This window comes from Balaenoptera ricei, chromosome 13 (assembly GCF_028023285.1).
Source record: "Balaenoptera ricei isolate mBalRic1 chromosome 13, mBalRic1.hap2, whole genome shotgun sequence".
Classification (NCBI taxonomy): Eukaryota; Metazoa; Chordata; class Mammalia; order Artiodactyla; family Balaenopteridae; genus Balaenoptera; species Balaenoptera ricei.
Genome location: NC_082651.1, coordinates 60024493 through 60048776, shown reverse-complemented (window position 1 = coordinate 60048776; position 24284 = coordinate 60024493).

Below are 24284 nucleotides of genomic sequence, written 5' to 3'. Positions count from 1 at the left end.
CTTATTTTGGGATGGAATATTTTCTTGTGATGTATGTACACCATAGGATACCTGAGTCCTTTCTTGATATTTGTTTTCCCTCATTCAGACTCCTATCCTCGTCTACCAGGCATGCCCATATAAGTCTGAATCCTAAGAATGATTTTGGTTCAACATTTGCTATTATCCCATTCCCCATCTGCCCCAGGACGTGAGTTTTCCCTTTAAATCTGTATCTGCAATTACTTGCTGTTATTGCTTGATTCATCATCTACATTTCAGCTCTGGCCAAATACAATGCCAATTTAATGCCATATTGTTAAGGTACCAGACCATTTCTATGCATTCATATAGCTTTTAAAATTTTCTGCTATGACAGTGATATATATACAACAGTGATAATATATCTATTATTATTATTTTATAAATTTTATAGTATATATTGTACATAATATTAATAATAATGTGAATATAATATACATATTAAAACATGTAATCATCCATTCCAATGGGGTCATACAGTTTTATTTCAAAATCTGTAAATTAGTATCTAGATGGGTTCAATGATGCATCATACCTAAAGTGCATAAAGCCGTGAAGATAAATTTTAATCTATAAACAGAACCCAATAAAAGAATATGGAGCTAATGCACTGAAACTGAGTATTACTGGGCTTCAGTTTCACCATTTGATAAACATGTACCCACAGACATTTTACTTCATGGCTCTATTCATGTATTCATTCATACATGCTTTTATTCATTCATTCTCTCAACAGGTTCTTATTAAACACTTTCCCTAGGCCAGGTATGATGTTAGACCACAGAGATAAACAAAAATGGATACAATCCCTATCCACATTATCTTAGAATAAAGTAAGAGATACAGACATTAACCAGATAATCTAAAATTTTATCTGGGACAGTGCTAATAAAGAGACGCATTCCTTGCTGTGAAAGTCTAAAACAGAGATACTTCTCTTACAGTTGTCAGGGAAGGATTTCCTGAGTAAGTGGAGCTTGAGCTGAGATCTTGAAGATGAGATTCAGTTAACCAGGCCAAGAGGGAATGCAAGAGATTTTTAGGCAGAGGAAGTACTTAGATGGGGCCCCACATATGGTCAATGGAATATAAGTAGAGTATCGTATACCCCTTCCAGGACTAACCCTTCTATACTTTTTATTTGACCAGCTAGAAACAAAGAAGTCAACCAGGAATTCTGTGGCCTTAAGGGATGGATAAACATCTAGATCAAAGGAGCCCAGATTCTTGTATAACTTCATAGAGCAAATCCCACCTCCTGCCCTCTAAATACCTTAGTCTTTGACAAGAGTGGTATAAATCTGTGTTTTATCAAGCACTGTGTTTTGCAGTTATTTGCTATAGGAGCCAGCATTAAATGCCCTAATTCATGGGGATTGATTTGTTTATCTCAAAAGTCTTTTCCAGTTGGAAAATTCTGTGATCTAAATTTACCATTTGAATATAAAGATGATTGTGTTCTCTATTGCTTTGTATGTTTTATTGAATCTCTCAAACAAAATTGTAAATACTTCTTTTTATCTATTTTATTTATTCTGTTTAATAAACAAGTGGGTAAATAATAGGTAGTTATCAATCAATTGATCTTTCTTTGGTATAGAGTATTCTTTCTTCACTGCACTATACTGCTTTTCACTTAAAATTTTCAGTGTTTACTGGGAAAAAAAAAAATTATATCTGACACTTCCTGTGCTTAGAGGTTTGGAGTGAATATTTTCCTTACTTTTCTGAGGTTTATAATGACCAAATCTGCAATTAAGATTACTTCCATAAAATACTGAATGATTAATGATTTTAACAATATTAAACTGGTTTTAGTAGATTGCTAATGACATTAGGATCAGGATATAAACCAAAGCAGCTGGCTGTAGTCACTGATGTTGAAAATATGTGGCTTTCAGTTGCTCCTCTTCCAAATCAAGTATAAAATTTTCTCAACCAAATGTACTTATGAAAAACATAAATAAATATAGCTATAAATTCAAATTTTAATTACTGTGTTTGAGACTATATCACAAATTTTGAGGTGTGTGATCAATTTGTGTTAATTATATAATGTGCATATTTGGCTACCTATATTTTTAAAATACACATCTTTCTTTCAGGAAACCCAAAGGATTTTATGAACTAATAAAAGAACTACTCTTATCAATTAACTGATTTTTGGTAACGCTGTCATTTTCATTGAAAAACAGAACAAGCACAGTTTTTGAAAGATTATTACTCCAACCACTTAGCAATACTTTGTTTTGGCTCACAAAATCCATGCTAACAACTGGCTTGTCCCCTCTATCGTAAAAAAATTTAAGGTAAAACCCATCACTGCTGCCACAAAAAAATTATTTTCCATGCTTCTCTTCTAGATAAAGATGGCCATTGAGACACAGATCTGACTAATAAGCTATATAACTTGGCATTGTTGGGTGTCCTTCAAGAGGGACTAACTCAATTGGCATATGCCTTCTAACTTTATGACCTTTCCCCCTTTCCTGATTTGAATACAGACATGATATCTGGAGGTAGAATAGCCATCTCACGAGTGGGAGGTGATAATCATATGCTAAATGGTGGAGCAGAAGCTGCCTGGTTATTGATGGCATCATAAAGCTACCATGCCTGTTCCTAACTATTCTTCCAACTTTTTATTATGTTGAAAAATAAAATACTTCATTCATTTAAATCACAACTTAATATAATTCTTGACTGACTAACCAGTTTTTCAGACAAACTCATTTGAAATTCTTTAAACAGTATACTTAATGGTTAAAATCATGCCCTCACAAATCTCATATATATATATAAATATATTAAATCTTGTTAATATTTTAACAAGGTAGTTGGATGTACAGCTATATGCATAGTTCTTAGGTTAGAAATTTTAGTTGTCAATGGAGTGAAAACAAGAACAATAGAACTCAAGCAAAAGCATCCTATGTTTATAATCACATTATCACATTTCAGAGATTTTTTTCCTTTGAAATAGAAGACAAGTACAGAAAAGAAAGCTGTATACTGAATCGTCTTTCAAAGAAAGCAAAAGAAATAGTAATAGGATATTGGGAAGCCTTGTCAGAAAGTATATAGATCTTTATGACAAGATTTTCTTGGCAGAAGGAGCCATCAAAAGGCATAGTGGTTTTGTGCAATTCCTCTGCCCCGGCCTGAGTCTTTATAAATTCAAACAAAAGCAACATTTATTCGGAATCATTGATATCTGTGTAAGGAATTGTGTTACATACTGCAGGGGAAATAAAGATAACTGAGTCTCAATCTATGCTGTCACACTGCTTATAATCTAAACTGAAAACACAAGATAAAACAAAATAATGCCATTTTGTGAGATATTTGAGCATAGATTTCATATACAATCATTTAAATTCCTACACATAACCTAATATTTGGTAGATTGTTGATAAGTATGTATGTGTGCATTTAGTAGATTGCTGATAAGTATGTGTATGTTAAATAACAAAGGTGGAAACAAATTGCTCTGGGACAGCACAGTAGGGAACAATTAATTTTGCCTGGAGAATCAGAGATCATGAATATTTGGATATTTGCACTGAGTTTGGATGAGAATGACAGTGATAATCAGAGACCTTTTTGCGAGAGTGGTGAAGAACTGGGTGAAGGGCATTTTAGAGATGCGCAAAATGATAAAGGTGTTAAAAAGTGAATGGTATATTCTTAAAATGCCAAATAGTCTTTTGGAGCTAGGAATCAAGATGTATGGGAGATGAGCATTTATTGATAGGCTGAAGCAAGTTCATATAGGATTATGACTCTCCTGCAAGGAGTTTAGGTATTATACTCTAGGCAGTGGGAAAACACTCAAATTTTTTAAACTAGAAAAGTGGACTGCTCCTGCTTGGGTTTAGTAATATAATCTTGGGCTACGTGAACACTGGTTGGAGACACTGAAACACAAATGCAGGAAGACCTATCATCTAGGAGACAATTGAAATGGTCTAGGCAAGAGCCATTGAGGATTTGATTGAAGATTCCATAGCCAAAGTAATGAACAAAAGGTGAACATGTTAAACAATAAGACTGCAGATCCTAAAGTCTGGCAAACAGTTGAATAGGTGGTTAAGAGTGGAAGGGTGAATTTGAAGATGGGACTTAGCCTGAGTTACTGAAAAGATGAGGAGATGAGACTTAATTAACCCAAGAATACAAAAGAAGATTAAAAATGTGGAAGGGAAAATACTGATTTCAGTTTTATCCACGTGGTGTCTGAGGTGCCAGGAGTGTATGTTTATATAAGTGCTCAGTTAAGAGGCTTGCTCTTCACTGTTTATTTTCAGGAATTCTAAATAAGATGATATTATTCATGATGCCTATATTTTTAGAAGGTGCCATTTCTAATAATAACTATAATGAGCACAGTGTAGTCACGATAATAACTTTGCATAATAATTTTAAAACATATTTTATACTCATGTTTGCATTTAATGTTCACAATAACTGTAGGATCATTGGGGCAAGAATTATCCCAGGTTTTTAGGTGAGTCAACAAAGAGTGAGAGAACTGAAATTACTTACTAAGGACAGACAGCTAAATATATGGTGAAGATGCATGGAACACAAGTCTTTTGAATGCTTGTCCGGGGATGTTTTCACTTTACTATTGGTCTTATGAACAAAGAGACAAGCTGAAAATTCACAAACTCCTTTTCGTAATAGTAATAGCACATCATAGAATATACAAATTAATATTTGGGGAAAGTCGTTATTTTATTTTATTTTATAAATTTATTTATTTTATTTTTTTATTTTTGGCTGCATTGGGTCTTCGTTGCTGCGCACAGGCTTTCTCTAGTTGTGGCGAGCAGGGGCTACTCTTCATTGCGGTGCTCAGGCTTCTCATTGCGGTGGCTTCACTTGCTGTGGAGCATGGGCTCTAGGCGCGCGGGCTTCAGGGGTTGTGGCATGCAGGTTCAGTAGCTGTGGCCCGCGGGCTTTAGAACGCAGACTCAGTAGCTATGGCACATGGGCTTAGTTGCTCCGCGTCATGTGGCATCTTCCCGGACCAGGGCTTGAACCCGTGTCCCCTGCATTGGCAGGCGGATTCTTAACCACTGCGCCACCAGGGAAGCCCAAAGTCGTTATTTTAGATATGTGTGTGTGAGAATGTATATATTATACATAGTATGTGTATATATATATGTATGCATATGCATGTAAAGTATGTATATATACATATATGTATATGTTTTTAATTTACTTCAACCAAAATAATACATTTTAACAGATTGAGTGCAGAAGCAGAAATGAGAATTTATTTTTCTATTAAGACAGATATTAAGCTACTCTTTCCACTAGATTTTTTTGTTTTGAAAATATACTTATTTTATAAAATATGTAATTACTAATGTTATTTTAAATGAATTTATAAATAAATATTTGAATTTTTTTTTCATTTTCAATCACAGTAAATGTTTCTAGATATTTACCTGAGAGTACTCTACCAGACACCATGCTGGGCACTGGATTTGAGGTGGCAAATTAAATTGATAATACGTGTCCTGAGAGACTCAACAGAACACAAACCAGGATATTCTGTAAACATTTGTGCTGGATTATTAAAATTTTGGTGGAAATTTCAGTGGCTAATATATCAGTACTTTTAGGTAACATTTGATTACGTGACAAATAAAAATCAACATGTAATAGGTGAATGCAATGTGTTAGCCACTGTGTTAAGATTTCTAAAATGTATTATTAAATTTTAATCCTGGAATGTACTCTGTGTCAAAAAGTATTATTATCCCCATATTTCTAAGGGAATTCCTCACATAGTAAGTCTCTGAGACAGAATTAGAATCCTGGAACTCAGGCCTAACTCTAAAACCCATTAAATTTCTAGCCACCTTCAACCCAGAGAAGGAATTTTAACCTACAAGAAGAGATAAATTGAGTAATTCCGTTTTTGAGAAAGTCATTCAGATAAATACGTTGGTAACCACTTTATCATATTCCAATAGGGAAAACATCCTATTAATTTTTATACCACAATTTTTATGAAACTCTTATTAGTGACAAGTACTATAAAATAATTATTGCTCTCAGATGGCTTGGGTATTTCTTCAGGTCCTAAGTTTTATTGAACAGATATTACTTTAATAGAGTATGAAATAAACAGATATTCCACAAGGGAAGGTATACAAATGGGCCATAAGCAGTGAAAAGGTACTCAACATCATTCGTCATTGGGGAAATGCAAACTAAAGCCACAATGAGATATCATTGCACACACACCAGAATAGTGAAATTAAAAAGAGAAAGAGCCTCAGGGATTTTTCTAGGCTGGGGACTATGTCCTATATCTTGACAGGTATCTTTGTTAAACCAGAGTATGCACTTGTCAAAACTCATCAGATGATATACTTAGAATTTGTACATTTCAGTATCAGTAATTTTACATGAAAAAAGTAAGCAAATATTGAATTCTAGTTATTGATATATATATTGAACACTTAGTGGTGAAGTGCATGCAACTTACTTTGAATAGTATCAAGGAATAATAAAATGGACTGATGGATGATAGAGGGATAGATGGATGGATAGACATGTGTTCACTGCACACTTTTTTCAACTTTTCTATATGTTTGAATATTTTCATAATGAAATGTTAGAAAATAATATAAGGATTTTCTTAGGTCCTCTAATATCAAAATTCTTGCATAAATTCTGTATCATAGAGCCCTCCTGACTCTCCCAAGGAGAATTAATCCCATTTCTTCTGTACAACTAAGAGGCATAGGGAATTAGATAGGAAACAGGATTATTCGGATCCTTCTCTCATTATATACTTATTGCTTAAATATTTTACCTAAATTATGAATCAATGTGTTTTCATTTTGAATTATTTATAAGTTGGTCATTGTTGTGGCTTCTTGAGGGCAGGACTTATTTGCATTCATTTTTATATCTCTTTCTAACATTTAGTTCACTGTTCTGAACACAACTGATACCCAAATTATTTGTTAAATAGAATTGAATTTTTGGTTATCACCATCCGCATTTCCTTGCCTATATTTCACTCTTCTCCTTTCTTCACAAATTTGTTCTTCTAATCAGTCTTCCTAATCATCTATGACCCTTTCTGAAAACGTAGGAAAATGGAACAGGAGGTTTTGATTAAAATAATAATTTTAATTACTATTAAAGGGTGAAGGGGGATAAAAAGTACAAACTTCCAGCTATAAAATAAATAAATCATGGGGATAAAATGTGCAGCACAGTGACTATAGTTGGTAATGCTGTACTGGATATTTGAATTTGCTAAGAGAGTAAATCTTAAAAGTTTTCATAACAAGAAGAAAATTTTTGTAACTATGTATTGTGATTGATGTTAACTAGACTTATTGTGGTGGTCGTTTCACAATTTATACAAATATCAAATCATTATGCTGTACACCTGAAACTAATATGTATAATGTTACATGTCAATTATATCTAGATAACAAAAATAAAAGGGAAGAGAAAAATTAACAATATAGTCAATTGATTTTTACTGCATGAGTAGTAACCTAGGTCAATAAAAAAGCTACATAAACTGAGGGTCTGTGGAAGGTGCACAGCTAAGAAGATTTGTATTGATAAGGAAAATAGGATTGAAATAAATTTAAAGAGGCCAGATTAAAAAATAGTAATTTTGATTTTATTGCCGGACCATTTTGGCTTGCATACACTATTGTTTCATGTGAGAAATAATGGATACCTATATCTACTGTGTTAATGCCTTTTCATAAGTTCTTACTTAAACGTGGAAGTACTTTACTGACTACCTTACAAAATATCTGCCTGTTTTTAAAGATTATTTGGAATAGTGCCTCTTCAAAGCACTCATTTTCATATGATCCTGAGGACCTCATTGCAGAGGCAATAACTGAAGCATCCTCTGCTTTGTCGATGAGTACACTTGAAGTCGTTGGTGAGATGACCTTTAACTTCAACAGTGGTAGGTTCAGGAAATAATTTAGAAATAATAATATGATTTGAATATTTAGGTTACTACAATTATAATAACAATAGGAAGGAACTTTTAACAATCTACAAATACAAATCTAAGTAAAAGTAAGAAAATGCAGGTGAGAGAGAGTAGAACTTAATTCTGTGTAATATTAAAGTCAAAAGGTATGTTGAATATCCATATATTCTTCCCATGAGTATCATGTCTAGAATGCAAAACAGTATGGAACATGGACTCTGCCCTCGAGGGGCACATTTCAGTGCCTCAGGAGGAAAGAGTCACTCCCATGGAAGGAAAAAAAAAAAGAGTCATGTTCCTAGGGACAGGAAATTTCTGTTTGACCTGCCTACAACTGTCATAGAAAATACCAACTTTTCATAAACTAAAGGCTTAAGGATGTTTTCAGAAGCTATTTTCAAAGTAGATGAAAAGAAAATTCCTGTTTCCTCACACCTCTGTCTCTGAAGGGTGATCTATGGAAAAGCCATATCCACCCAAGAGAACAGCCCTGACGTGGACTGAGAAGCTGAGACCCACCACCCCTGAAAGGTGGCACTATGAATTAGAAAGAATTCATGATAGGAGAAAGGCAAGGAGAGGGAGTAAAATGGTGGGACAAACACATTTTCAGCAGGAATATTGTTAAAATGGCTTTATTTTCTTAAACATATAGTCACTCCTCACTACCAAATAATAGTGACAGCTCGGGACTTCCCTGGTGGCGCAGTGGTTGAGAATCTGCTTGCCAATGCAGGGGACACGGGTTCGAGCCCTGGTCTGGGAAGATCCCACATGCCGCGGAGCAACTAGGCCCGTGAGCCACAATTGCTGAGCCTGCGCTCTAGAGTCTGTGCTCCGCAACAAGAGAGGCCGTGACAGTGAGAGGCCCGCGCACCGCGATGAAGAGTGGCTCCCGCTTGCCGCAACTAGAGAAAGCCCTCGCACAGAAACGAGGACCCAACACAAACAAAAATAAATAAATAAACAAATGTGGGGTTTAAAAAAAAAAAAATAGTGAGAGGTCATTACATAAATATAAGATCTCAATAAGGCTAACAGCATATTATTTTTCTACCTTTGCAAATTCTAAATCTACTAGATTGTTTTTATGAAGTGCTATATTAATTAAAATAGTCTCATAGACCTCTATATAAAATTATTTCTTTGAGTCAACATAAGTTTAGATTAATAAAACTAATTTACTATTTCATAGATTTTAAATATTATAATTGTATACATAAACAGACTCCAATATATTGACTTCTTTTCTTATTTAATATTAGAAAAGCAGTACAACAAAGTGAATAAGAATGTCACCTCTGCAGCTGGACACCTTGGCTTCAAATTCTGACTGAGCACATAACAGCTGTATTAATTTGGGTGAGTTAATTTACCTATCTCTGAATTAAGTTTTCCTTATCTACAGTGGAATGTGAATAATGCTGGTTATCTCACAGGTTTGGTGTGAGGATTTAAAAAGTGTATTATAATAATTATAATATATAATATATAGCATATTATAATACTATATCCTAAGATATACATATATATCTTAGAACATTGGCACATAGCAAATACTTAATATCATTATTTAATACTGTATTGTGATTAGGACACGTATTCAACTAGGAAAATATATATATATATATTTTACCATTTCATGAAAACACAACATAATTCTGTTCAATAAATAAGGGTTATTCTAATACCTCTTGTCTTTGTTTTCAGTAATTTGAAATAACACCGTAGACTAGTTTTCAGGCTAATGATTTTAAATATCAGCTATATGCTAATGACAGCTAAATTTAAATCTCAAGGTTGGCATGACACAAAACAGATAAGTACACTGATGGAATAAAATCGGGAGCCCAGAAATAAACCCACATGTATATGGTCAACTAATATTTGACAAGGGAGTCAAGAATACTCAGTGGGAAAAAATAGCCTCTTTAATAAGTGGTGCTGGGAAAACTACATATTCCATGTAAAGAATGAATGTGGCCCCCTATCTTGAAGAAAAATTATCTTGAACTGCATTAAAGACGTAAATGTTAAGACCTGCTGCCGCAATACTCCAGAAAGGAAACAAAGAAAAAGCTCCTTGAAATTGTTCTCGGTATTTTTTTGGATTTGACACCAAAAGCACAATTAACAAAAGCAGAAATCAACAAGTGGGACTACATCAAACTAAAAAGCTTCTGTACAGCAAAAGAAACAATCGGCAGAATGAAAAAACACTTGTGGAATGGAAGAAAATGTTTGCGAACCATCAATCTGATAAGGGGTTAATATCCAAAATATATAAGGAACTCATACAACTCTATAGCAAAAAAACAATCTGACATTAAAAAATGGGCAGAGGACTTGGACAGACATTTTTTCCAAAAAGGAAATACAAATGGCCAACAAGTACATGAAATGGTCAGTATCACTAATTATCAGAGAAATACATATCAAAACCCCAGTGAGATATCACCTCACACCTGTTAGAATGGCTGTCATCAAAAAGGCAAGAGATAAATGCTGGCATGGATGTGAAGAAAAGAGAATCGTGGTGCACTGTTGGTGGAGATGCAAATAAGTATAGCCTCTATCAAAAACAGTATGAGGGTTCCTCAAAAAGTTAAAAATAGAACTACCATATGATCCAGCAACCCCAGTTCTAGGTATATATTCAAAGGAAATGAAATCACTCTCTCAGAGAGGTATCTGCACTCTCAAGTTAACTGCAACATTCACAATAGCCAAGACCTGGAAACAACTTAAATGGCCGTTGGATATAGATAAAGAGAACGTGATATATATACATCTCCATTAAAAATAGGAAACCATGCCATTTGCAACATGAATGGACCTGGGGGGCATTATGCTAAATGAAATAAGTCAGAGAAAGACACACATTGTATGATCTCACTTATATGTGGAGTACAAGAACACTGAACTCAGAAACAGAGGGTAGAATGGTGTTTGCAGGGGCTAAGGGGTAGAGGAAATGGGGGAGATATTGGTCAGAGTGTACAAAATTTCAGTTATAAGATGAATACATTCTGGGGATCTAAGGTATAGCATGATGACTGTAGTTAACAATACTGTACTGTATAGTTGAAAATTGCTATGAGAGTCGAGCTTTAATATTCTCTCCATAAAAATAACAAAATGGTAATTATGTGAGGTGCAGTTTGTGTTAACTAACCTTATTGTGGTAAATATCGGGTTGGCCAAAAAGTTTGTTCCATTAGTGAATACGTTGTTCAAAAATGTTCTTGGTGAAAATGAAAGACCTTTTACTTTTACTTAAAACCGAACGAACATTTTGGCCAATCCAATATTTTTAATATATATGTGTATCAAATCATCACATTGTACATCTTAAACTTATACACTGTTATATGTCAATTATATCTCAATACAGCCAGAAAAAAATAAAAATAAAAGGGTACATTAGTGAAAAAATCACCAGTGCCAAACTTTTCCAGAAAGTTCAAAAGTAAATATCTACCTGCCTATTTGATGTGTACACTTGAATAGGCATCTCAAAATTAGCATGTCTGAAAAAGAACTCCTGATTCTCTGTAACTCACAACCTGTTTTTCTTTCAGTAGTCCTGTCTCCTCAATTGGCACCATCATCCATCCAGTTGGTCAGGTCCAATATAGGCTCATCATTGATTCTTTCCTTTTACATCTCAAATCCAGTCAATCCATCAGTATAATCCTGTTTGCTCCACATTCAAAATATCCTATATTCCAAATTCATGCATCTCACCCTTCTCTGCTACCAATCTGGTATAAGCCACTAGCACTTCACACCTAGGCCACCCAGACCACAGTCACTGCACCTCCTTATTTCCACATATATCCTCCTTCAGTCTCCTCTCCAACAGCAGTTTGAACATCTCTAAAAATATCAGATAGTGTGACATCACTGCTCAAAACTCTCCAATAGTTTCCCATTTCACTCAAAATAAAACGTATCCTATGAAAACCTGACTAACATAAACCGAGGGCCCCTCTCCTACTTCACTTCTTCAATCTCTCTCTCCTATTCACTGGGTTCCAGCCACACCGTGAGGTTCTTGGAACATGTTCAGTATGCTCCCAGATCATTCATAGTCTGCATTTGTTCTTCCCTTTGCCTGAAACACTTCTTTTCCTACCAAATGAACACTGGACTCAATCTTTTCCTTCAAGACTCAGTTCAAATGTCAATCCCTAAGAAAATTCTTCCTAACTACAAAACAATACCCTGCTCATTTTCAATCCCCTTAACTTATTTTAGTTGTCTTCATAACACTTATTATTAATGACATATTTAATATTTATTTGCTTGTTTAATATTCATCTCACCCAGTAGAATATAAATTAAACTCTAAGAGGGCAGGGACATCTGTTTTATTTACTGCAATGGCCCCATGCCTAGTTAAGTCCCTAACTCATGGTAGATGGAAAACAGATATTTACTGAATGGATGAATAAATGATTGGTCAATTCAAGTGTCTTAAGATCATCACAACATTGAAATGTGGTTTGTTGAAGTGGTGGTAGTGATTGTGTTTAATAATAATAAAAAAATCCCTGAAAACGTATGGCTCATAATCTCCACTAGTCAGGATTTGTTTTCCTGTAGTTCTAAAATTATCTAACCATGAAGCATTAAACTGATTTGTGAAAACAAATTCTTAAGATGAATTGATTTATTCACTATACTCCATACATTTTCCCTAGAAAGGTTAAATAAAAATTAATTAGTGAAAGCAATTTTAACAGAGGGAAGCAGGAACCATAAAGGGCTGCTTTTTAGTTTATATATTACTGAAGTAAGCCTATAGCTTTAGGTATTAATAAATTCCTTGGGATAATTAGTAAATTAATTCTTTAATGTTCATAATATTTACAAATCTTTTAATTTTCTAATTGTTTTGTGATCATTAGTAATTTTTTAGTGGGGCCATTAGCTGTCAATATAAGCATTCTTTTGAGGTGAATTGAGAAAATGTTTAAAATGCCTTTCTATATAGGGTATATAAAGCCACAGGATATCAACGCAGGCTTTGTAACTTGATTTATAAGCTTCGATGACCTATCCCTTGGAAAGCAATGTTATGAAAGGGTGGTAAGAACAAAACACACACACATAAGCCTATACCTTGATTTTATGCACAGTTGTCATAGTACATAAGAGCACAGAGAGGGAGTGAGATAACGCAGTAAGACAGGTGGGAGATTAGAAAAGTGCTATCACTCACTTATGATTTTATTCTTTTTCCTCAAGAGGCAGAGAGAAAAATATCATCTCTTTATCTTAATTTCAATAAAGCAAACTCTGAATGATGTCACCATGGAGGAAAATGATTTCATGGAAATCATTATGTGTTGAAGAATATCCCAAGGGAACAGAAAGATAGGCAGATTGTTTTATTGAATCACAGAAGCAATATAAATATTCTACACAAGCATATTCCCATGTGAGATATAGAATCTAATTTGGGATTTGCAACTCTTTCATCAAAGCATCAGGTTTGTGATCTTGGGAAGTCATTTACTTTTAAGGTGGGACAAATCACAGCCCTAGGTTTTTAGACAACTAGAAATGGACTTTGCTTATCTCCATTTTCTCATTTACACTTAAATCTTATTGAGTGAATGTCCAAGAAGTTTAAAATATTGTGATATGACCTTATATAACTTATTTGACAAGGGACTGACTAATAAAATAATCTTTAATAGAGCTGTAATTTCTTATGGCATTTTATTGGCAATTACTGGAATCTAATAAATGTTTTACAGCTCAACCAATTCTTTGGGGAAATTTATGCAACACATGAGAAAAAATATGTACTGAAAAGAAAAAAAAAGTGCAGAAACAAGACAATCTCAAATTAGAGCATATATGTATTCTATAGAAACGGTTTTGTTTGTTTTTATTTAAAAGGTCTTACCTTTAAAGGGATCTCAAACAGTTAGAATAAGCTGAATTGATTAACTCTTTCAAAGAGTTTCTAAATATCTACAGGTAGTTTAAAAAAGGAAAAGAGAAAAGTCTCGTCTCATACCAAGAAATGTTTTAAAGTGGTCTATCATTATTAATTAACTTAAAATTCACTGTCAAAACATTAGTCACATGTTTGCTATTAACGTCAACTTAATCAGTGCTTTCATGTGGAAACCTCAGATTTCTGCCCGATACTGCATTTCAAGACAATGCTCCAAGAAAGGGGTGATTGTGGGGGAGGGGAGCTTGGTTAATAAGACATGTCTAATCATTCTATAATTACCATTTAAAATAAATGACACTCAAACAAAAAATGTGAGAAAAAATAGATTAAAATAGAGCTATTGCTCACACAAGATAGACGGTTTTTCACTCTATTTCAAAGTCAACCAGTAGCAGATAGGCAAGGACCCAATTAATTGGATAAATGAAATATTTACGTAAATTCTTAGAAACCAATCTAAGACATAGTGGCCAAATGATTAATTTGCATGTGCCCTTTGAATAATAGACATAAGAGTAAAATAAAAAACCTTCATTGTTCTGTTCATCTCCTCTCATTTATTCATGTTCATTCTTTTATCTCCTCATTATACCTTTAAAAGTATGTTTAAATAAGTGTGATTGCTTTTAAATATTTCAATACTATACCAGTTTGACAGGTATAGGGTGGTTTAATGGAAAGAGTATATTAGTTTATGTTGTGAGATTCAGGTCTAAATCTTGACTATCTGATGTAAGTTCTTTTATTATTTTCTTAAAATTCATTTTTTAAAATTGTTACTCATTTTAAATTATGACTGTACCACTTATTATGTGTGTGCTTTGGAATATATGTTTTCTAGTCTCAGATTCTTCATTTGTGAAATATGGAAAAATGACACCCATCTTGAATCTTTGTTGTTAGGTAATATACGTAGAAATGTCTGTCCAACATGATGCCAGAAGAATGGGAAGCACAGTAAATATTGGTTGAATCTGAAAAAAGTGTGTAAGAGCATTAAAAGGAATTCAATTTATTGGGTTAGGACCACTAACCTTTTCTTTTTTGGGGGTGGTCACATTCTTTTTGTTTTAATTGTAGTATAGTTGGTTTACAATGTTGTGTTAAGTTTCAGGTGTACAGCAAAGTGATTCAGTTACAAGTGATTCAGTTGTAACAATACAGAGAATTATACATTTTTAAGGGAAAATTAAGGGAATTAATGGAAGCATAAAACAGAAAAACTTTAATAATTTCAAATCACATGGTTAATTTCTAAAGGGGCTATACATCCTTCTTGCACCATGAATCCTGTATGGAAAGTCAGAAAAATGTCTTTAAAAAATCATCATTCGGGCTTCCCTGGTGGTGCAGTGGTTGAGAATCTGCCTGCCGGTGCAGGGGACACGGGTTCGAGCCCTGGTCTGGGAGGATCCCACGTGCCGCGGAGCAACTGGGCCCGTGAGCCCCAACTACTGAGCCTGCGCGTCTGGAGCCTGTGCTCCGCAACGAGAGAGGCCGCGATGGTGAGAGGCCCGCGCACCGCGATGAAGAGTGGCCCCCGCTTGCCACAACTGGAGAAAGCCCTCGCACAGAGGCGAAGACCCAACACAGCCAAAAATAAATAATAAATTAATAAAAATTACCTTTAAAAAAAATCATCATTCAACACTTTATAACTGAGTAGCTCTACTTGACTAATATAGCCCCAGTGGCTGAAAAAATATTACCTATTCTATAAAATCAGGCTGGCCAAAATCGTTAATGGTGCTTTATTGGCATTGATCGACTGCCTCATTGCTTCATCAGATAGTTTTGCATGAGTAATTGTAGGTCACTACTTGTAAAGTGGATGAATTTGCATAGGGCACATTAATCAACAATCATTCCTGCTTTAAGAAATAATGAAACAGATGGCAATAGCAATAGTACAAGTGACTGACTTTTGCCTCAGCAGTCTGGGTGTATGCTCAATCAAGAAAATTAGTTTATTGTGGTGATGATTTATTTTAGCTCCCAAGTGCTGTCTCTAAGTAGCAGTTCAAGGAATAAGACCTTCTGAAATGTCTCTAGGCTTTTTTCCCTCTAAAATTGCAATAGCAAAATGATGTCTTTAGTATTACATGTTAAAAGACAAATATCTTCATAGGCTATTTCCCATTGGCATTCATTTTTCAATGACTTCAAGGGTGTAGGTTGTAATTTCTGCCTAATGTCACTTGTTTATAAGCTGACTTTGGTAAACATCGCTGCTGTATTTCAAATTTACTCTTTAATCTGAGTTTATTAAGGGTTCATCCCCTAGGCTAGCCTGAACAATTATTTTTTATTTCTTCAAGTTTAAGAATCATAGCATCAGCTCTGGAAAAAGCGTATGTTCACAGTTACTGTCATTTTTTTTGTAAGTTAATTGGAGGAAAACAAGACCTATTGTAGTTTGACATGATCCTTGCTATTGGGCAGAATGAGATGGGGAAGCAGAGTACATGATTCCATCAGGTGCATTTACTCCACATCAGTGTTGGCTTTTAGCGAAACATAAAAGATATTTACATAAAAAATCATGGGAAAAGTTCACGGTAGAAAATGTCAAAGTTGTAATCTCTAGAAGAGAAGAAATCAGAGCGATGACACCAAATATTCAAGACTGATGACAGGGAAGATACATTTTATGTCCACAAAAGATGAAGCAATTCTAAAGTCAGCAAACATTTTAGGAATTAGGGGACCATTGCTACATGAGAGTGATTTTTTTTAACTTTAAGAATAATTACTTGCTCTCAAGTACGGTATCAACTTTGTAGCACCTCTGTCCTTGGAAACTTTAAGAACAAGTTGTGTGTAGTGATTTCAGAATTGACATCCAAGTGTGCAGGTGAATAGACCAGATGGACCTTGGTCCTTTCCAATTACATAACTCTATGGTGATAGGAAATCTCAAATTCCAATCTTGTCTTGGCATATTTGGTTGGTTCCTGACAGGAAAGCAGCTGGTGTTTGTGGTTGTGTAATGAAACTTCAAACATCAGTTGGGCTAACTGTACTAAAATATGAAGAAAAGCATTCTGGTTTGGTAATTTTCATTTAACCATTTCTCATAAATTTTATACACTTCACTTTGAATTGGGTAATTGAGCTCTTGTTTTATCCCCATTCAATACTAACATCAGCAAAATCCGGAACTCTATGCATGGATTGGAGGACATGCACGCAGAATCACATTTTGGCAGAAGTGAAATCCAACAGGTACACAGGGAGCTCAGCTCGGTGCTCTGTGATGACCTAGATGCGTGGGATGGGGGGGTGGGAGGGAGGTCCAAGAGGGAAGGGATATAGGTATACATATAGCTGATTCACTTCATTTGTACAGCAGAAACTAACACAACATTGTAAAGCAATTATACTCCAATTAAAAAAAAAATACAACAACAACAACAAAAGAAATCGGGCAGGTAGTAGGTAGTAGGTAGTATCTAGCAGATATAGTTATTATAACATCTTGGAAAAGGTCCCTAAGATTAAGGGGAAGAGTCTATTCTAACACTTAAGCAAAACACAAAAGCAAAGTTTATATGAAAAGTTTATATGAAAAGCTAAGTAACTGAACTCCAGCCATATAACTCAGCACCAGGTCAGACTGCCAGAAAATAGCAGACTTAACTGTGAAACTGAGACTTCAGTGCCTGGTCTTGGAGTAAGTGAGAAAAGCAAGACAGAGATTTAGACCTAGTAGGATCAAAGTAATAGGTGGGATACCAAGAATGAGACTGATGTACGAAGAACTTCCAAATCTAGCTACCAAAAGTAGGCTCTAATGTGTGCAGTGACACGGATACAAAGAAAGCGAAAGCCCATTTTTCAGTAGGATACTGTCAGGGCAGGAAGAGAATGTTTATGCAGAGTGCCTTAAATTGCTTAATTTTTCTTCTTGACTCTATTACTGGTCCCAGGAATTGGAACTGGCTTAAACTACAGGTGAAGGTCAAGAAAGTCCAGCTGAGAGGAAGATTTGGAACCTTGAAGTGTCTAATAAAAACCTTGGAGAGAAACGAGGTTACCTCAGGTGCACTCGCTTGAAGACTGGCAATGCTACTGGATAAGGTGAAGATGAGGAACTGTGAGCCTGAGTAACAAGGAAGATTAGGACTACAGACTCATCTGGTGCTGCCGAATGTAAGAAATGTGTAGTCATTTGAGTGCAGCAGGGTAAACACAGTAGAGGACTAATTTGTTCAGCTACTGTTCCAGCTTATTGCACATCTTTGGCACATAGAAGTGCTTAATTGCTACAGACATGGCCTCTGATGCTAGTTTAGGGGTCTTTCTGAGCTATTTTTCTCTGAAATATTTCATAAGGTGAATATGAGCTCCAAGACCAGAGACAGTGAGATTGAAAAAAAACAACAACTATATTCTACCTCCTGCGCCCTTATGTTTAATGATTATTTTTGAGTCACTAAATGTCACAGGTGGAAATCAGTAAAGTCAGTCAAAAGTCCATGACAATGGCATGCCCCAGGAATAAAAAAGAAACATTCCCATTAAAACTAGTCATTACAGAGATCTGCCTGCACCATGTAGCCATAACTTTCCATCCCATTTTAGCAGGATTAACTAATAAAATCAAATGAATTTTAATTCAAGTAACAAAGATCTGATACTTGGATTTTTTTTTTCAATGGAAACAGAAAAAATATCTTATTACAAATAATTCCCCTATATCAGAGTTTTCTTTGCAGTTTAATCTATTTTTATAATATGGTGTCATGTCTTGAAAAAAATGGAAATAATACTAGAAATCTATTTGATATTCAGTAAGGTTTTCCTATTGGTCACACATATTATACAAATCAATAAATACATATGTACAATAAAGATTACATTGATATTGCTTATGGATATAGTTGTGATAGTTATTCTCTGTGAAATAGGGTTGAATTGCCAAGACACAAGGTCCTAACAATTATTAATGATATGTTACTTTTCCAACCTAAGAGAACCTACTCATTTGATGGTCATAAAAACTGTTTAAATTATTACCATACTATGCTATTTTAACTATTTGATAATATTATTGGGGAGAGAGTTATGAATGCTATAGTCAATATCTCTAACCCATAGTAATTTCTCCTTTCTTTGGAATTATAGATAAAGATTAATATAGTTTTATAAAGATTAACATAATGTAAGGATAACTGTTCTCCCAGCTTATAAAGTATCATATCATTTTGAAAAGTCACTGTAGTTTTTTCAGAGAAATATTTCTATATATATATATACATTTATATATTTATATAATTTTTTGAATCTCAGTATTTCAGTTCTTAAATTTTTAGAGATCTAAAAAAAAGGTTTGGAATGATTTTAAGAGAAAAGACACATGGATATTATGTGACCTAGGGCAAAATAATTATTCTGCAGTATTTAATCATGTCTAATATTCATGCTAATGATCTAGTTTTAGACTAGTGAACAATTGAGAGTACACTGCCATTGTTTTATCAGAGTCTTGCTATAAAATGAGGCAAAAGTATTTTTCAAAACAGACTGAAATGACAGAGTTTTGCATAATATGAAAACTTTGACATTCTACTCTTTAGTAAGATTTCCTTTCATAACTCTACTCCTACACATTTAAAATGTATTTTTTATACCCTTGACAATAAAGAACAGCTTTAATTATTCTGAAATCTGAAGGTGAGAAGCTAAGACACATGCATTTAGAAAACAATAACATAAAAAATAAAAGAGAAACTTTGGCTTTCTCAGATAGCACACACTGTTTCTGGAAGATCTGACATTCTTCCAATAGAATTTCCAGTGACATGGAATTTTCCTGGTATATCTATATATTTAATTAAATAGGGAAGTTTATTCTAAACAAACACAGATGTTTATGGTTCTGCATGACTGACAACCTTTCTCTTTGCCAAACATTATTGTTTGGAGAGTCATTAAAGGTCTGACTAGAAACAACTCTACATTAAAAGAAGAGAATACAATTTAGTTTGCAGTAATTAAGTCACTTGATAGCAAGTGGGGCTGAACTGGAGCAACGAATGGATTTTTGCCGAAGCTGCTATACAGCTCATAAGTGAGCTTAGATGTCAGCATATGTTTTCCAAATAAGTCAGGTATCCCTTTGCATATGCACTTACTTGCCTTTGGAAAAGCAACCCAGTTCACTGTTAGACAGAAAACACCCTATAAGAAAATAGGTTCTTGACCCAGTGAGCTTGGAAAGCACTCAAATAAACAAATTTAAGCAGGTTTTCTTGTTTCAGCAAAATTCTAAGAGTATTTAATATGCAATCATGTCTTGTGAGTAAACTGGAGATGAATGTTTCCCAAAATTGACTACTAAACTTCTTTTCCCCCATAACGTTTCATGGTATTGGTAGTTTGGGGGATTCACTTCTGGGTATATTGCTCTGAAGTGTTATTCAGGTAGTAAATCTAATCTACCTCTGACATTGTGGAATTGATCTACCTCATGCCTCACTTCCCCAGACACAAACTGGCTCATAAAAGAAATTATCTGAAATGTCTGCCTTCTAGGCAGACTCTTCCCTACTATCTACTTCCCTCTTTAGCTTGTGCTTGTTCCCCTAGTTCTAAGTTTTGGACTCCATGAACTTGTTATAATACCAGAGTGGCAGGATAAGTGGAGGAACCTCTTTTCCTCTCTCCCCACCACCAGCTCTCTAAAATAATTTGGTCAGCACACTCACTCAGCTTCTTACCTTCCCTAGTACTCTAAAAGAGGGAAGAGATATGGGAACATATGTATATGTATAGCTGATTCACTTTGTTATAAAGCAGAAACTAACACACCATTGTAAAGCAATTATACTCCAATAAAGATGTTAAAAAAAAAAAAGAGTATTACTTTTGTGAGCTCAGTTTGAGGTTTTTATAACACAGAATAGAATTGATAGAGGCAGAGGAGAGATAGTGGGAAAGAGATTAATAATAATAATAACTACCAATAAGAAGTTCATACTGCTGGCTTTTCTGGAACAGCTACTGTTTGTCAAGAATACGGTAGTAAATGAAATAGAAAGAAAAGGAACAGAAGCAGGAACGTCTGTCAAGCTACATAATAAAAATAATCATAAAAAAAGGCAGGAGGAAAAGAGAAAAGCCTTGCTGGCTGAAGAGGCAGGAGGGGGTACAATACGTAGGAATAGGCTTGAGTGAAGCCTTTGGAACCACTACAAGGATGAAAGACAATTTAGGGTGAGAGTAAAGGTAATTCTGAAAAGTATCTAATTGATTCTGATTTGAATCTCCTTTAATTATCTAGGTAAAAACTGGGATTCCTTGTTAATTACTTTTAGCTATTGGGCTAGTTTCCACGAATGAATATAACTTATACAAGGATAATGAGGCACTTTGAGTTAAATTTAGATTGTATTAGCTTCTTCCACTGGCAAACCTTCTGGACTTGTGGCTTTTAGTTTCTTATCAGTTCTTTGCTCTGCCCACTGTCTTGGTTTTGACAGTACCATCTGTCTTGAATGAGAAATTTCTGTACCATTTCTAAGCCCTGCCATTCCAAAAGAGACCACCCCTTAGCCCTGAGTTCTTTCTTCCCATCACCCTTTCCTATCCATAGTCAGTGGGACAGGGCACTTTGTTAATTACCTTCCAATATCTTCTACTTGGAAATAGAGAAGTTCTCATGTGGTGCTAAAGAATTGACTTCTCTGTTGGTCCAATTTGCGACCAATCCTGCTTTGTTGATGCTTGTTAATCTGTGTCCTGTCTGTGCCACCGTGTTTTTAGACCAAACAAATGAAAACTGAAATGATAATTTCTTTATATCAGAGACTCAAGATGTCCACAACTCAGCTGGGGCTAGGAAAAGTAAAATCCTTAGAGTTCTATTTAAGAATATGCAGAGCCAAAGAAGGGAGAAGAGAAATTGGAAAAAGAGAGTTCAGAAGCTGTGACAGCCTGGATTGTGCATCAGACCAAAGCGTGGAAGCGAGGATATCTGCATGTGGATAGTACAGACTTTGCCCTGCTAGTCAACAGAATTGAAGAAGCCATGAAATAGGCAGAAGGCAGGGTAAGGACACATATGTAACTTCCCTTTATGCAGTTAAGGCTTGGAACACTCCCTGTCCACACCTTACTGGGCTGACATGTGTACTATCCATGGAAAACTCTCACTCACACTGCAACCACACAAAGTTCAGATGTCATATTTCAAGATGTAAAAAGGTATACTTTTATTGCTATAATTTTTTCTCCTCTTAGTTTTCCCCAAGTTAAGAAAGTTACTCTGTCTCTAACACTCTGTGCCAAATATCTGCACTCATTTATGTATTACCTGACCATGACATGTCTCTGTCTGTGCAATGTGTCTCTCCTCTAGGCACCCTGTGATTTGGCAGCATGCCACGGCAATTCATCACATTTTCATACCTTGCTCCAGCTTGCCTGGCAAGAGAACACACAACAGGGTCTCCTATTTGCACATACATCCTTGTCCTTTTTTGTTATTTTCTATGAAGGTCTCCTGTTTAACCATTTTGCTTCCTTTAAGAAGAGGTTATGGGGCTTCCCTGGTGGCGCAGTGGTTGGGGGTCTGCCTGCTAGTGCAGGTGACGCGGGTTCGGGCCCTGGTCTGGGGGGATCCCACATGCCGCGGAGCGGCTGGGCCCGTGAGCCACAGCTGCTGAGCCTGCGCGACTGGAGCCTGTGCTCCGCAACAAGAGAGGCCGCAATAGTGGGAGGCCCGTGCACCGCGATGAGGAGTGGCCCCCGCTTGCCGCAACTGGAGAAAGCCCTCGCACAGAAACGAAGACCCAACACAGCCAAAAATAAATAAATAAATAAATTTTTTAAAAAAAAGAAGAGGTTATAAAATAATTTACAAATAAAGACTTTATGAAGGGATTCACATTTAGGTTTGCTTATCACATATGAGATCACATAATATTACGCTTTTCCTCTGTTGTTTTTCATGTACATTTTGCACTAAACTTTAAACTTTTTGCATGTTACTATGTGCAAATCTTATGACAATTACTCCATTGCTTTTATTATTTATCCTTTCTATAAATTCCCTTCTTGTTAGTTGCTTTTTCCTATTTAGATAGTAAAAATTGAGTCTCATAATGATGTTAGATGGCATTTTAAAGAGAAGAATCACATGCTGATTTGTTTTTGAAACAGTACTGATTTTTTAATACTCCATTGAAGTCCTCATTTAATTTTTCTATCAATCTGTCATATGGTTTATGTTTCATATTACATTGATTCATAAATAGGTATATTTATCATTTTCCTTAGAATAGACTTGTTTAGAGCCTTTGCCATCTTATGATTTATATCTTTTTATTTATACAAAAGTTATTCATCATCATGCACTTTTTATACTTGAATATTAAACAAGGGAAAGGTTCATGTAATTTCTCAGAAGTTTCTTTCAGCCTAACTGGCAACAGGTATTTGGTTAGAATTTGCACCAAATCTAATGCTCAACACATGGAATTGAATGTACAACTTTTTCTTCATTTCTTACTAAATCTGGCTAGCACACCACAAGGTGAATCCGAAGTCATTTGAGGCTTTCTGCCAATAACACTGGAATGTGTGGAAATCGGAGATGATAGTGAGAAATTTTTTCAGCTTCGAATATTTAGGGAATGCATACATTCTATTAAAAATATACATAGTGAATCGAGCAGAAAGATAGCTAGTGGAGTATAGATTTTTATGTATTTGCATGAGTTTGCTCTGTTTAGATACAGGCAACACGTAGACAGGAACTACCTTATGCATTTTTCCAACTAACACAGAACTAGCACAGTAGAAACTCAGGACAGGTTTATAAGGAAATGAATTAACTCCATCAGTTTTGGGAGAAGTAGTAAGCACCTGCTATTTTTTGGTTTCTCATATTTATTCTTCATTCTTCTGTTAACTCTACCTAGGTTTCTTCTGGAAACCACCCTCACCCCCAAATTCAGCTCCCATGCCTAAAGTGAAGCTTTTATCTGGTTCAAAGTTAAAGCCTGTGACCTATATGTAAGTCAATTAATGCATCAATCCACCAATGCATTGGGTTCATGTCCCAATGAATTGAAGGAATTTTCTCAGAGAAATATTTAGAATGGTACTCTTGTTCTTAAGCATGGACTGAAACTCAGTAAACACTGGCTAGGGAGAAGCTGTAATCATCCTGTGACCATGTAGGAGGCCATCCCGTGGTAAATGAGGATAGACAAAGGCAGAATTAAGAGACAGAAAAAAACTAGTTCCTTGGTGATGTAATTAAAACCACTGCCTCCGGCTTTG